This window comes from Mirounga leonina, unplaced genomic scaffold, assembly GCF_011800145.1.
Source record: "Mirounga leonina isolate KUSES-001 unplaced genomic scaffold, KU_Mleo_1.0 Mir_175, whole genome shotgun sequence".
NCBI lineage: Eukaryota > Metazoa > Chordata > Mammalia > Carnivora > Phocidae > Mirounga > Mirounga leonina.
In genome coordinates, this window is record NW_023270453.1 from 25,823,434 (window position 1) to 25,839,482 (window position 16,049).

A 16,049-nucleotide genomic window follows, 5' to 3' on the forward strand; every position below is an offset into this window, starting at 1 on the left:
CTTTCTTTCTTTCTTTCTTTCTTTCTTTCTTTCTTTCTTTCTTTCTTCTTTCTTTCTTTCTTTCTTTCTTTGTCTGTCTTTTAAATATTTTATTTATTTGAGAGCGAGAGAGAGAGAGGGAGGCAGAGCATGAAGGTGGGGGGGCAGGGGGAGAGGGAGAAGCAGACTCCCCGCTGAACAGGGAGCCCAATGCGGGACTCCATCCCCTGAGATTATGACCTGAGCCGAAGGCAGACACTTGACCAGCTGAGCCACTCAGACACCCCATGGGAGAGTTTCGATTAGGAGCTATTGAATGGGTCACTGATGCCATGTGGCTGTTGGGTGTTATATAGACTAAGCCAGTGGCTTTTCCTGAAACTTTACCTATGACTGAAAGGGCCTAACTTGACCATAAAAGAAGACCATTTCCCCCAGGAATTAATTTTAGCAACTTATGTCCAATTCATTCAGAGCTGGAAGATATGATGAGGAGAGGAGAGAGATGGGAAATGAAGATAGAGAGCAGGCAGGTGCTAGATCTTGGAGTGCCTCTGAGGTCATGGTGAAAATTTGGATATCATATTAAGCATAATGGAAAGCTATGAAAAAATTAGGGAATTCTGTGCTAGGCATCAGGAGAGATACAAAGACATAGGTGGTCACAGGGACTCGCAGACCAGAAGGGTTCAAGCCCTCTCCTTTATCAGTTGTTACTTAATTTCTGTGAGCCAAGTTCTTACATCTTTCAGATGAACAGAAAAATCCCCTTTTACCTCCTGCAGTGGAGTGACAAGCAAAATGCCATGGGATTATAGTATGGTATGATAATTATAGGGAAAGGGCATGCAAACAGTGGGACTTCTCTAGGAAAACTGGAAACCCCTACAGAGAGGGCAGTAAGGAAAGATGAGCCATGGCTTTCCTGGTGGCTTTTTCCCTTACCGTGGCCCGTAAATGGCTTCACTGGAGACCATCTTTGCTATAGAGTTTGTTATATCTCCCAAATGCCCTGGTTGGTCTCTTACGTCCTTCCACATCCAGGCCCTGTGTCATGTCCTGGGGCCAATAATAAAGATAAATTTGAGAAGTAATGGATAAAGACCCAATCCTTGTAGAGCAATAAAATTTATCATGGCTTAACTAATCTGGCACCATTTATGCCTGCCGCCTGCCTTCCCAACCATCGAATGACTAATTGATAACTAATTTCCTCAATTTGTACTTCATTACTTATTGCAGCAGAAAAGCTTACACCTAACTCTATGAATCAAATAGACTTCATGAAGTCAATGGAGATGTTACTTACCAGGGTTTTTGGCAGATTGGCCAGCTTTGCAGAAAAAGTGGTTTCTTTTCAGTAATATACCTAACAGGTACAGAGTGTTCAGTGCATGTCAGGAACTGAGCTAAGCATGTTCCATTTGTATAATCAAGGGTAGTGTTAGATGATAAAATAGATAAACCCCTAACTGTTAGCACAATGGAAATTTCTTTATCAGTAATGATTTAATTCAGGTGATCCCGGTTGACAAAAGATTGGGGAGCTTTGTTCCATGCAGTTACTCAGGTTGATTGAGTCACAAAACTAAGACCCAGTTGATTGAGAATCTGTCATCAGCACTGAGTAGCTTCCAAGGTTGCCCTTGGGGCTGACACTGCCAGCAGAGGGGGGAAAGAGCATGGAGGAGCATAGGTGGGAATTTCTTAATGGGCTAGCCAAGAAGAACAGATAATTGCAATTCATATTTCATTGGTCATAACTCAGTCACAGGGAGCTGGGAAATGTAATATAGATGTGACCAGAGAGGAAATGGGTTTTGTTGGACAGATTGCCACACATGTGATTTCTAAACCCTACAATAATGCTATGAGGTTGGCTATCATCCCCACTTTGCAGATGAGGAAACTGAGGTTTAGAGAGGTTAAGTAACTTGTTTAAGGTCAAAGAGCTAATAAGTAGAAGAGTCCTCAACTCAAGTCATTGGTCTGATTTTAAAGTCTATACTTTTAACCACTGTGCTAGACTACTTTTGTTAGGTTTTAAGCAATGGGAAGCTCTGACAGTGAGCCTTTCTCCTCTCTGTGCTCTGGCCAACACTACTGTAGCTGAACCTGACACACCAAGAAGTTCTCTACTTCAGGGGTAAACCCTTACCCCTGCCCAAAACACTGATCTTCTAGTGAAAGCTGACTCAGGACGCCTTGTGAACTTCCAGAAACCCAGGTTAGGACGCCTGATGGTGTCCGGGTTCATTGATACTGAATTCTGAGGCTGACCGCCCACATGTGCTTTCTCTGTGGGAGGCACAGAGCAAGTGTTAAACTGAGCCAGGAAAGACTCCACTAATTAAAGCTTTTCTGAACTCTGCTGTCCATTGGCTTTTTAACAAATGATGCTATTAATCCTACATGTTCTTGATTTTTCATTTGTTTGTGGGATGGGGGGAAGTTGAAGGCGATATTGTGGTATTTATCCTTGGAATAATGTTGCCATAGTTACCTCTCGACTTTATTATAACAGTGGTGCAATAATTGAAGCAGGGAGACCTGGAGATGCTCTCATAATTGTGAACTTGGTCCCCAGGATGGGCATGAAAAGCATCTCTTAGATTGGGGGAGAAAGAAGGGAGCTTGGCCTTAGCAATTAACCCCAAAATGCAGCACAGTGGTCCTACGTATTTGATGAGAGTGTTGCCTGGTGATGTCCAGAGTGAGCCATTTCTATGAAGTTGCTTTGTTTTCACATTGTTTTACAGTGACACTCTTAGAATGCAAGAATGTAGTGTCTCCATGGAAACTGGAAATGTACAAAATTAAGACCCAGAATAGGAAAGCTTCTGTGAGCACAGTTCTGCTGATCACTAATAAAGAAATGATGTGTTGCAAGTACAAGGTGTTGGATGTCAGAAGAGACAGGGAATGATAAATTTGACATCCTAATCTAACCAAGGACCTTCACTTTTTGGACATGGTGGAGAAAGGTTATGAATGCACATCTAAGTAATGTGTGGTCTGTCAGACAGGAGTAAGGCTCATTTAATACCCCATTGTGGGAAAAGGACTGCTGACCCTCCATGGAAAGTGAAACTTGACTCCACCTCCCTGTTGAGCTCATCCAGAAAGGAAGAATTAATTGGACATGAGAGAGGCAGTGTGATAAAATGGAAAGAACAGAGCTAAATCTCAGCTCCTCCATTTACCATCTCGTGACTTTGAGAAATTACTTCAGCTTATTGAACCTCCATTTCCATGTTCATAAAATGGGGAAACTAAAAAGGTGTACCTTTCTGAAATGCTGTAAGGATTGAAAGTACACACATGGTATCCTTATACACACATATTTGGGCACCACTGGGTGTGTGTGTGTGTGTATGTGTGTGTGTAGGATATATCCTATATATATATATTTTTTTTCTTTCCCCAGATATTTATTTTTAGCTATATCAGTGGGGGTTCCTTAGCCTGACTTCCTACAAGTGAGAACAAGGTTGAGTTTAGAATGTCTGAACCTGCATAATGGCATGAAGTCTTTGTACAGCCTACAGGATAGTTGGTGGAAACATGAGGCTGTCTCCAAGTACAAATACCATGTGTCCACGGTGGGGATTGGTGAAGTCCTTAGGTGCATCTCTGTCCTGATGTCCTCTGTCTCTTGTGGTCCTGTGTAATCCCTGACCTTGCCTTTGCGTCCCTCTAGCCACATCTTACACATCTGCTGAAATGCCATCCAATTCTATGAGAACATTCAAAGACACAAACTCTCAGTCTCTCCTGCAGTCACTGCAAGTTCAAAGTCTTGTCAAGAATTTATAGCTCTTCTCATCTCCCTTCTTTTAAAAAAAATTACTAAAAACTTTTAAACTACTTTATTGAGTTATGGTTGACATACAAAAAGTCATGCATATTTAATCTATACAACTTGATGAGTTTGGAGATAAGTACACATCTATGAAACCATCACCACAATCTATGCCATGAACATTTCCATCACCACCAAAAGATTCCTCCTGCCCCCTTTATAATTATCATTATTAGTGTAAAGAATACAATGTAAGATACACTCTCAGCAAATATTTAAGTATATAATTTGGTATTGTTAACTATAGGCTCTATACTCTACAGCAGCTTTCTAGGACTTATTCATCTTGTGTAACTGAAACTTTATACCCTTTGAATAATACTTCCCCGTTCCGCCCTCCCCCAGCCCTTGGTGACCACCATTCCACTCTCTGCTTCTACGAGTCTGTTTCAGATTTTTCATATAAGTGGGATCATGCAGTATTTGTCCTTCTGTGCCTGGCTTATTTCACTTAGCATGATGTCCTCTAGGTTCATCCATGTTGCCACAAATTTCAGGATTTCCTTTTTTCCTAAGGCTGGATAATACTCCTTTGTATGCATATACCATATATTCTTTATTAATCTATTGATGGGCACTTAGGTGGATTCCATATCTTGGCTATTAGGAATAATGTTGCAGTGAACATGGGTGTGCAGTATCTCTTTGAGATCCTGATTTCATTTCCTTTGAATATATTCCCAGAAATGGGATTACTTGATCATATGGTAATTCTATTTTTAATTTTTGAGGGACCCCCATACTATTTTCCGTAGTGGTCACACCAATTGATATTCCCATCAGTGATGCACATTTCTCCACATTCTCATTCACAACTATTATCTTTATATATATATTAACATATATATATATATTCTAACAGGTGTGAGGTGATACCTCATTGCTGTTCTTTTTTTTTTTTTTTTAAGATTTTATTTATTTATTTGAGACAGAGAGAATGAGAGACAGAGAGCATGAGAGGGAGGAGGGTCAGAGGGAGAAGCAGACTCCCCGCCGAGCTGGGAGCCCGATGCGGGACTCGATCCCGGGACTCCAGGATCATGACCTGAGCCGAAGGCAGTCGCTTAACCAACTGAGCCACCCAGGCGCCCCCTCATTGCTGTTCTTAATGGCCTGGAACTGAAGGAGGCTCCCTTACTTCCAAGGCCAAGCATCTACTGGATCTCTATTTGGGTAAAACCAAAACTCTCATACTAATTTTCATCCTCGTCTGAATGCTCTTCAGTTTCCCACAGGCCTCTGCCTTTTTCTAAAGGGACAGCAGTTGCCACTCTCTGTTATGGGTGTTTTTCTGATTTCAGTAAAAGGGAGCAATATTCCTTTCTGTTTTTGGCACATAAGGCAGTTCTCTCTCAGCAACACAGGGAAGCCTTTGATACTTCTTGGGCATCTTTATCAAATAGGCTTAATGCTGCAACAACCTGTAGTTGCACTGCTTAAAACTTCCCTGCTCCCTTCTGTGTGTGCTTCAGCTGCACTGTTAAGTGTAGGTTTCTGTAATCTTATAGATTGTTATAAATGCTTTATTGGGTAAAAAGAAAATACTGTTTGAGTCTCAATATGCTAAGACATGTCATAATTGAGTAAATGTCAAGTAAATGGCATTTTTTTTTTTTTTATCTAACAAGTATTTACTGAGTAGTGGTTCCATGTCACATAACGTCCTGGGTCTTAGTAGAGTGACCAACTCATCCCGGTTTGCCTGGGGCTTTCACAGTTTTATCACTGAAAGTCCTGTGTTCTGGGGAACCCCACAGTCCCAGGCAAACCAGGACAGCAGGCTGCCTTAGACTTTAGAAGTAAATTGGTAAACAAGATGAAACCTCTGCCCTGAAGGATCTGACAGTCTAATAAGCCAGAAAGTAAAAACAAACATCTAGCAATTCCACTCTTAAGGAATTGGAAGAGGTACTCTAACAAATAAATGTCCACATACGTTTGTAGAAACATTATTTATAATAACCAAATGATGAAAGCAACCCAAGTAACCATCAACAGATGAATGGATATTGAAACTGTGATCTGCCCATAGAGTGGAATATTATTCAGCCACAAAAAAGGTATGAAGTACTAATATATGTTAGAACATAAATGGACTTTTTAAAAACATGCTAAGTGAAAGAAGCGAGATTTAAAGAGCCCACATAATGATTCCATTTATGTGAATTTATGTGAATTTCTACCGTAGAGGTAGAAAGTAGACTAGTGGTTGCTGGGGCCTGGGAGGAGGGAGGAATGGGGACTGAGCACTTAATGGGAAGAAGGTTTCCTTTTGGGGTGATGAAAATATTTTGGAACTAGATAGAAGTGGTAGTTTTCACAACATTGTGAATGTACTGAAAGGCATTGAATTGTTCACTTTCAAGTGGTTAATTTTATGTTCTGTGAATTTTACTTCAGTGAAAAGCAAGCTGACAAGCTGTGCAGTGTGGTCACTTATATGATGGCAGCCAGTAATAGATGCCAGGGGCAAAAGGGATTCAGTGGGGTAGACGGTGAACAACATGTAGGACTTAGATCAGAGAAAAGATGAAGGAGCAATGTTCTAACCAGAAGGGAAAAAAGCTTAAGTAGAAGGTGGGAATTAGGGGTGCCTGGGTGGCTCAGTCATTAAGTGTTTGCCTTCAGCTCAGGTCATGATCCCGGGGTCCTGGGATCGAGCCCCGCATCGGGCTCCCTGCTCGGCAGGAAGTCTGCTTCTCCCTCTCCCACTCCCTCTCCCACTCCCTCTGCTTGTGTTCCCTCTCTCACTGTGTCTCTCTCTGTCAAATAAATAAATAAAATCTTAAAAAAAAAAGTGGGAATTAGGAGACACTTAACACTGCTGTTTATTTTGTGATACAGTCATGCACATTTGAACATATTAAAGCTACTTCTGAAGAGTGTATCAGAATCCAAAAGCTGTGATTGCCAGCAGAATATGCCTCAACTTCTGAAATGGTTCTTTAGCCACACAGCCATGATGAGAAAGACCTAGCCCTGCCATTTGGTAATTACTATTTCCAAGTGTTACCTAAGGAACATATTCCTACAGGCTCCTGAGATAAAATGATTTTTTAAAAATGTGAGATGTGAGGCTCTGGGTGGCTCAGTTGGTTAAGCGCCTGCCTTCAGCTCAGGTCATGATCCCGGGGTCCTGGGATCGAGCCCCACATTGGGCTCCTTGCTCAGTGGGAAGTCTGCTTCTCCCTCTCCCTCTGCCTCTGCCCCCCACTAATTCTCTCTCTCTCAAATAAATAAAATTTTGAAAAAAAATAAAATGTGAGATGGCAGGTTCTCTGAGGAAGCCATTGAGTGTCACCAAGTGACTTGGTGCTGGAGCAAGACCCCACAGTAAGGACTAAAGCTTCTCAGTTCTGGCCCTTACAAGGATCCCCCTAACATTTGACCTCAGAATCTAAGTTTTGAACACCCCCCAGAAGGTAGTGATGGGAACAGGCTTCAAAGCAGAGTTTGAATTTTGCTTCTGCTCTTTACCATGCATTCTTGGGCAGGTAAACTCTCCAAGCTGTAACACTATCACCTATAAAATGGGGATAATGATAGACCTGTTATAATGATAAGTGTTTCCCCACGAAGCCAATAGTATGCTGTCTGGCAGATAACAAGCACTCAATAATTATTAATTTTCTCCATTCTTTCCTCTTCATCCTAGCCTTAATTAAGACGTATCATGGAAGCTATGAATAAGCAGTTCACAGGAAGGGAAATCTAAATGGCCAGTACACATGGAAAAATGTTCAGTCTGGGTAGCAACAAAGGACTGAAAAGTGAAACAGACATTATTTTTTTCCTACAAAATCACCACCCCCCCAAAAAAAAATAAGAAAAAGAAAGAGAAGTTGATGCTCTCAAAGAGTTTGGGACCCAGACACAGTCATACCAGGGCGGTAGGAGTACAACTTGGAATAACCTTTCAGGGGGCGATTTGGCAATAAGACATATGTGCTTGTTTCAAATGCCTCAAATGCATGTGTATGTTTGGACCCGGCAATTCCACCTCGAGAAATTTATCCTCAGGGAGTAATTAAGGATGTGCTCTCAAACTTAGCCACAGAAGGCACTCTATAAATAGTTGTTAAATGAAGAAGTGAGTGATGCTCATCGCAGCATTGTTTATAATAATGAAAATTCTAATAACAGGGAAAAGCAGATAAATTATGGTCTGCCCATAAAATGGAATCCTCTGCAGCTATTAAATCTGATTTGATAAACACATTTGGATAACTGTGTCATTTACATAGGCCTGGGAAGGTATTTCTGATTCCTCGAGTGAGAAAATTATGTTAAATGACACATCGTATGGCTATAGCTTGTTTAAAAATATGTATCCATAAATAAGATGGGAAAGAAAAACTCTGGAGGGATATACAGCAGAACGTGAAAAGCAGTTATTGCTGAATGGTGTGACACTGTGAATGTTTTTTATTTCCTTCTTTTTGCTTTTTTGTATATTCTGAGCATGTACTATTTGCACATATTTTTTAAAAACTTAATGTTAAAATAGAGGGACTCGTTAGGATGGGGGTGGGTGGTTGGAAACCAAGATAAGAAAGTAGAGCACAAACGCGCTAGTCAGGGAAATGCGGGGCGTCTGGCTGGGTTAAAAGTGCAGCATGATTTGGGCAGTCTTTCCTCTCCTCCAGTGTCATTTTAAGCTTTTGACTGCAGATCAACACTCTGAGACCTCAGGAGGCTTGATTTGGTTGCAACCTCCTTAGAATGTGTCATGTCTGGGAAACACATATAAATGCTCTCCTTTGTCTTTGCTCTTCATTGCTTGGATTGGCTGTGCTTGGGGGTGACTCACTCCCAGTTACTCTGTTGGTACCAGGAAATCAGAGAGTGTTCCTTCCCTGGAGCTGTGAAGACAGCTTGGGCCCACGTCCCAGAGGGGAGAGAGCCAGCTCTGGCCATGAGGAAAGCCCCTGGCCCAGGAGGCCTTTGGTGGTGAAGGGGATGTATTTACCTTTTTTCTCCCCAGATTTTCACTGAGTAAATTGCTGTGATGGAACATAATTGCTTTTCATTTTATTTTTAAAAATTGCTGCCAAGGCAGTCTGCTTGCCTCCTGAAGTCAGCACAAATCTGAGAACACTTACTCCAAGGGAATATTTTTAAAACTTGGGTTTGAAAAGTGATTTACCCCCCAGCCATCAGCAGGTCGTACCACCTGCTGAGCGTCCAGTGGTACCAAGACCACCATAACTTGGTTGCACTTGAGACCCAGAGATTCACAGAGGTCTTCCCTTCCTTTTATTCAGGTCTTTGCTTGAATACTAGAAAGAACTTTCTTTTGAGCTTGCTGTCTGAGATAGCACATCCTTCTGTCAGCTTTCCTGGATTTCTCTCCCCCACCCTGCCCCATATTATTTCTTTATTCATCTGTTTACTGTCTATCTCCCCTAGCAGATGAATGCACCTCAGCTATGCAAATGCTTTATCTTATTCATTGCAGTATTCCCTGTTGTTAGAACTGGGGCAGGTACATATAGGTGTCCCATAAATATTTGACTGAATATGTGAAAAGGATATGAGAGTCTTTTGCAAACTGGGAGATGTAGTGGAGCAGAAAGATGTGAGGCAGGATGGTTGCATTTGGGCCACTAAACCCTCTGGCTCACCACCAATGCCATGTCACAGGGAGATTGACTGTCCCTAAGCTCTTACAGCTCCTGGAACACCAGGAGCATCTATAATGGAGTTTAGCTTCCATGCTAGGAAGTTCCATTGACCTTGGGTTCTCCTTGGTGGAAGCCCAAGCTGTTGGCTGCTCTGTTACATGTGCATTACCAAACTGGCTTCCACCACCTTACTAGACTGAACTCTCTGGCATTGCAAACTAACCTCAACACCCCAGAAACAAAGACAGTAAAAGCAGTAACCCATGGAGATTTTGAGAACAGTAGACATCTCACTGAGGAGCAAGTGTGTCTGCTACCTGGAAGATTCAGCACCCCTCAACACTTAAACTCTCCTGTTCTTTCCATTAGTCCCTGGAACTCTGGGAATGAGCATCCTTTACTCGCAGCAAAGTGAGAGCTGTGTGTACAGAGGCTGCATAATCAAACATCAGTCTGAGTTGCTTTGTTTACTGATTCTGAAAACCAAGGCTTTCCTCCTTCCTTGGGGCAAGTCCAATCCCTGTAATTTTGGGTTCCACGGGAAAGTTCCATGTTGCTCAGCAATTTTTCAGAAGATTCATGGCAGTCGCCTGCTAAAGAGTCATTAGTGAATTATCATATCAATTATCATATTTTGACAAGAGTTTTTAATGGGATTTTTTTCCCCCAAAGACATAGGTATTGAAATTTAAAGTTTTTTCCCATTAGAAAACAACTGGTCGTTTGGTTGAACCTGGCCCTTTATGAAAACACATTTAGTTGCTTTGGTTTGGAGGATGCTCTGCTGCCAGGTACCCTTGGCCCTGCCCTAGTTGGGTCTGAGCTCCAGTGACCAGAGGTAAAAATGTTATTGGAGAGTAGACCCTATGAAGTGAGCCCACATGTTTCAGTTATGCCAAAAAGAGTTTCTCAAAAACCACCCAAGCAGAGGCTTGCCACTTATTAGAAGAGATGCTTACAAACACTTGTGGACAAGTTTGTAACATTTGCTGATGCTTTGTAATTCACAAGACACATTATCAAGAACCCTGTGAACCCTTAGTCCAACACATGCAGCTGAGTGAACTTGGGCAAGTGACCTTACTCTTCCCCATCAATCAATGGGCAACATGATTTTATTTCATAAGGCTGTTGTAGGAACTGCGTGAGATACCATATGCAGAGTGCCCACTTCTGTGACTGGCATATATTAGTGTTCAGTAAATTTTAATGATAGAAACATGACAATGGTTATGAAAGAATAGACAGCGGGTTGTATTCACCTTACTTGAGGGACAGAGATGTTGGAGCTCAAAGAAGTTATTTCACCAAAGTCCAAGAGTACAGGTATGAGAATACTAAATTCATGTGTGTCCTATGAACTTCCCTTGGGCTTTCTACCAAGTCTCAAACTGTGGGCATCAACATGCAAAGGATGGGCTCTTCCCCCCCAACCTCTCCATAGATACCGCCTTTCCCTTAACATCTTTGGGAAGTCATAGAAGCTAAGGCTATGTCCCCCTTCTGTGTTAGATGTCCTCTACTTTCTATCCCTTCCTACCAATTCCCAACTCATTTCATTTAATCCTGTCATTAGGGAGCCACTACCTCCAAACTCATCTAGTCTTTAAACATCTACTTCTAATTCAGTCTGTACTATGGCTTGCAGATAATGAGTCCTCTATATCAAGTGTGCATCGTCTTCTTACAGGGTTTTATTTATCTGTCAGTTTGTTTCTGGTTGTTGTTGTTGTTGATTTCAAGCTGCAGAAACTTATGTCTCAGTCAGTTGTGCAAGGCAACTCCCACCCTGTACAACAGAGTCTTGCATACCTTGGTTGTTCCCTCTAGAGCCCCTGGAGAGCTGGATATTCAGTTCCAACCACAGGCTGGAGCAGGAGGGTTGGGTTGATGGAAAGACTCAATCTCTGGATAAAATATGGAAACTTCAAGACAGCAGCTCATCTTATCTTCTTATGGCCCATGCTTTTTTTTCTGACTTCGGGATAGATAAGATGGGGAACTGTAGGGGTTATTACTAGAAGGGGTTGGATTCTGTCCAGTAGGTTTAAGATGGAATACCAAAATCTATAACAAGAGAAACTGAGCTATGGGAATGATGGTGCCTGAGTTCCAGAATTGCCCATCAGCTGGGGCAGGGTGGGTGAGGAGATGAAGGTCCTATGGACAGAAAGGAATGTAGCATGGAGTGCAAGATTCAGGGACACCTTACAGACATCACACTCGCTGAACCTGTCCCGATCTCACCCTACTTGGCATCCAGATTCACACACATCTCCACCTTCCTGCTGTTGTTACAAGACTTCTAAGTATACAAAAGAGATTGCTTAGGGCACTCTCAATATCTTCCCTATTATATTTATAGGGTGGCTTTCCGCTTGACTCCTAAAAAGGCATAAATGAAGCTTTTTATTTGAAAGGGGAAGGCTGTTTACTGTAATTAGATATTTAAAGACCCTCATTAGTCGTCTTTGCTGGACCTAATACTCAGTGATATCAAAATGAGAACTTTTAGCCTTGTCGCCTCCTCCCTCACCCAGCATTATTCTTTGAGGATTCCTGCTTGTATTTCTCCTCAGTCCTTAAGCCTCATGACCATACTCTTGACCTAATGAAGTCCCATTAGTTTCTCTCTACAGATGAAAAAATATATATATTTGTTCCAGTTAGAAAGGTTAAGAAACAGGCCACCCAGCAGAGTGAATGCACAGCTCACCCAGCTATGCAATTATCCAAAAATAACCCATTTCCATTTGCAGGAGTAGACTGCATTTAAATAAGCATTCTCTTCAAATAAACTTTCATTAAGTCAGATTTCTCTATAGTGTGCATGCTTAATGAATGTGTGTGCATCCGTGTGAGGTATATAACATTTACCTCCATGCTTAGTTTTTGGAACATAAACGAAGCTGAACTGTAATGAGATAAGTGAACACATTTGGCAGAGATGCCATTGATTTAACAAAAGAACACTGAAATGTGCATCAAATGGGGGTTGCTAAGATATCGGAGCTTCTGAAGAAATGGATGCTAAAATTTCATAAGATACTATAGCCTTTCCTCTCGCCCCACCACATCTTATTAGAGACTCTAAATCCAATATGCCCTCCCTGTTTAGACCCCTTTAGAGTATACTTTCTCCTACCCACCTCATGGCATCATTGGAAAGTGATATGTGGCTGACAGGAAGCGTGGCTACAGGTGCAAAATGCAAAATACTATTTTTCTAGTGTTTTCAGTCCAAATGAAATACCAGCATGGATCCTGTTCGAAAGCTACCAGGTGGTAGCATTTATTTTGGCTGAAACTCTGCATCGTTGCCAAAATCTGCTCTTCTATGCATTACTCTTGTGCAGATTTGAGTCTGCCTGCTGTGGAGAAAGCAGATGATTCTGGGCTTAGCCCACGTGGGTGCCATTGAAATGGGAGGTCAGGCTAGCCTCTGCTGCTTCCTGGGTGCTTTATTAGAAAATGATTTTTATTGTGTCCAAATGGAGCCACTCTCTGTAGGACATAGGTATGAGATGCCCAGATGAGAAGCTAGATCACACTGACCACCTCTGTTGTTTTTTCCAATCTATTGTACTCAAGTGTTTTACATTTTCAAAGGAATGAAAAGTTAGAAAAGCCAGGAAGTAGGATTGAGATGGGGTAGAGTAGGGGTGCCTTTGGCCCTATTAAAGAATCCTAAATGGTATGTCAGCAGAAAGCCTGGTTGTAGAGCCTATAAACTACCATAAAAAGATCAGAGTCAATTAAATTGATGTAACAGGAGGTAGAAGAGACGTGAGGGACTGCATTCTAAATCTCACCTTTTGAGTAGGAAACACCTTGTCAGTGTGTTATAGGTTGAACTGTGTCCCCTCCAAATTCCTATGTTGAAGTCCTAACTCAGAATGTGACCTTATTTGGAGATAGGGTCTTTATGGAGGTTATCAGGTGAAAATGAGGTCATTGGGGTGGGCCCTAACCCAATATGACTGGTGTCCTTATTAGAAGGGGAAATTAGGACACAGACACATACAGTAGAAAGACCATGTGAGGACACAGGAGAAGATAGTCATCTATAAGCCAAGGAAAGAGGCCTGGAACAGATTCTCTCTTACAGCCCTCAGAAGGAACCAGCCCTACTGACACCTTGATCTTGGACTTCAGGTCTTCAGACTGTGAGACAACACATTTCAGTTGTGTAAGCCCTTCAATTTGTGGTACTTCATTATGGCAGTCCTAGAAAACTAATGTAGAAGGGAGGCAGCAAGGAGATCTTGGAAGAAAATCAGTTTGTGAGTTATGTGCAAGTCCTGGATATTTGTTCTCTAGCTAAGGGAGATTACGGAGGGTTGATGTAGACAGAAGCTGACCTATGGGAGAGCTTTACTATGGAGGAATTGGAGGCTCTGGAAATTCCAAGAGTAAGAACAAATGAGGCTCTAGCAAGAATTATATATGTAAGTCAGTGTTGTGGTTTCATATAGATTTTTTAAAGAGGAGCTTTAGGTTCACAAAGTTGAGAGGAAGGTGCAGAGATTTCCTACACATCTCCTGTGCTCACATATGCACAGCCTCCCTACTATCAACATTTCCCGCTGTAGTGGGACATTTGTTCCAGTCAGTGAACCTACACTGATACATCATAATTACCCAAAGTCCATAGTTTACATTAGAATTCACTCTTGGTGGTGTACATTCTATGGGTTTGGACAAATGTATAATGACATGTGTCCATCATTATGGCATCGTACAGAGTATTTTCACTGTCCTAAAAATCCTTTGTGCTCTACCTGTCCACCCCCCGCCCCAGTGACAACCACTGATCTCTTTACTGTCTCCATAGTTTTGCCTTTTTCCAGAATGTCATATAGTTGGAATCACACAATATGTAGCTTTTTCAGACTGGCTTCTTTTTCTTAGTAATATGCATTTAAGTTTCTTCCATGTCTTTTCATGGGTTGGTAGCTCATTTCATTTTAGCACTGAATAATACTCTGTTGTCTGGATGTACCACAGTTTATCCATTTACCTACAGAAGGGCATCTTGGTTGCTTCCAAGTTTTGGCAATTATGAATAAAACTGCTACAAACATCCATGTGCAGGTTTTTGTGTGGACATAAGTTTTCAAGTCTTTTGGATAAATACCAAGGAGTATGGTTGTTAGATTGTATGGTGAGAGTATGTTTCATTTTGTAAAAAACTCCCAAACTGTATTCCAAGTTGGCTGCACCATTTTACATTCCAGCAGTGATGAATGAGAGTTCCTATTGCTCCACATTCAGTATTTGGTGTTGTCAGTGTTCCGGATTTTTGCCATTCTGATAGGTGTGTCATATAGATATTTTGGAAATTATTTTTACAGAGGCAGTATTATAAACAAACACACATAATGCCTACACGTATTCGATAAATGTTCAGTAGTATACAATAAATATCAGCTCCTCTCTGACTCTCTTCCATCTCTTTCTACAGACAGAAGTTTCCAGCTTCCTCAACATACCCCAGTTCATGGTAAACATCAACAACCAAGCAATTGACTTCATTATCCATTCACTAATCATCATCCATATACATTTATAAGAGTGCCTACTATGTGTCAGGACTTCAGGGCTTCAGGTCACGGTCCCAGGGTCCTGGGATCGGGCCCCGCATCAGGCTCCCCGCTCAGCGGGAAGCCTGCTTCTCCCTCTCCCTCTCCCCCTGCTTGTGTTCCCTCTCTTACTGTGTCTCTGTCAAATAAATAAATAAAATCTTTAAAATAAATTTATTTTAAAAATAACACCCCATCCCCCCATTTTACTCTAAACAAATCTCACTTGAACTTGGAAATTCTAAAGTGGTCATAAAGTCTTGATGCATGTGTTTTGATCCCAGCGTGGTAGAGTCTACACTTTAAAATCAGCTCAAGGTAACTCACCTTTTCTGGGGCTTTCTGAGTACCCTACAGGGGACATAGCATCCTCCACTCTACTAGCTTCTCTCACCTGCCATAGCTTCTCTCAACAAACCTCCCCTTCCCCATCCATCTTTTCTCCCAATTAATTCTCCATGCCCAACATTATACCTTGGTCGATGGAGCCTGCCTGCCTGCCTGCCTGCCTGCCTTCCTTCCTTTCTCTTTTTTTTTTTTTTGAGAGAGAGAGAGAGAGAGAGAGAGAGAGAGAGAGAGAGAGAGCATGGATCGGGGGAGGGGCAGAGGGAGAGGGAAAATCCTAAGCAGACTTCACGCTTAGCACAGAGCCTGGCATGGGGCTTAATCTTGAGACCATGAGATCATAACCTGAGCCAAAATCAAGAATCAGACCCTTAACCGACTAAGCCACCCAGGAGCCCCTACCCAGGTCTTTCTTGAAGGGGAGAAGGCAGATGGAACTTGGAGGGGCACTTCGTGGGAGGGTCTGATACAAGCCAGACCAGAATTATTCGGAAGGCAGGGGAACCCCATCAATTACAAGCTGTAAAAACAAAGTTACCTTGCTTGGCCAGAGGTGAGGTTCTGAAACCAGGCCCACTGGGCCTGCCCAACACCCACTAGACTGTTCATTTTCCTTCCTTCCTTCCTTCCTTCCTTCCTTCCTTCCTTCCTTCCTTC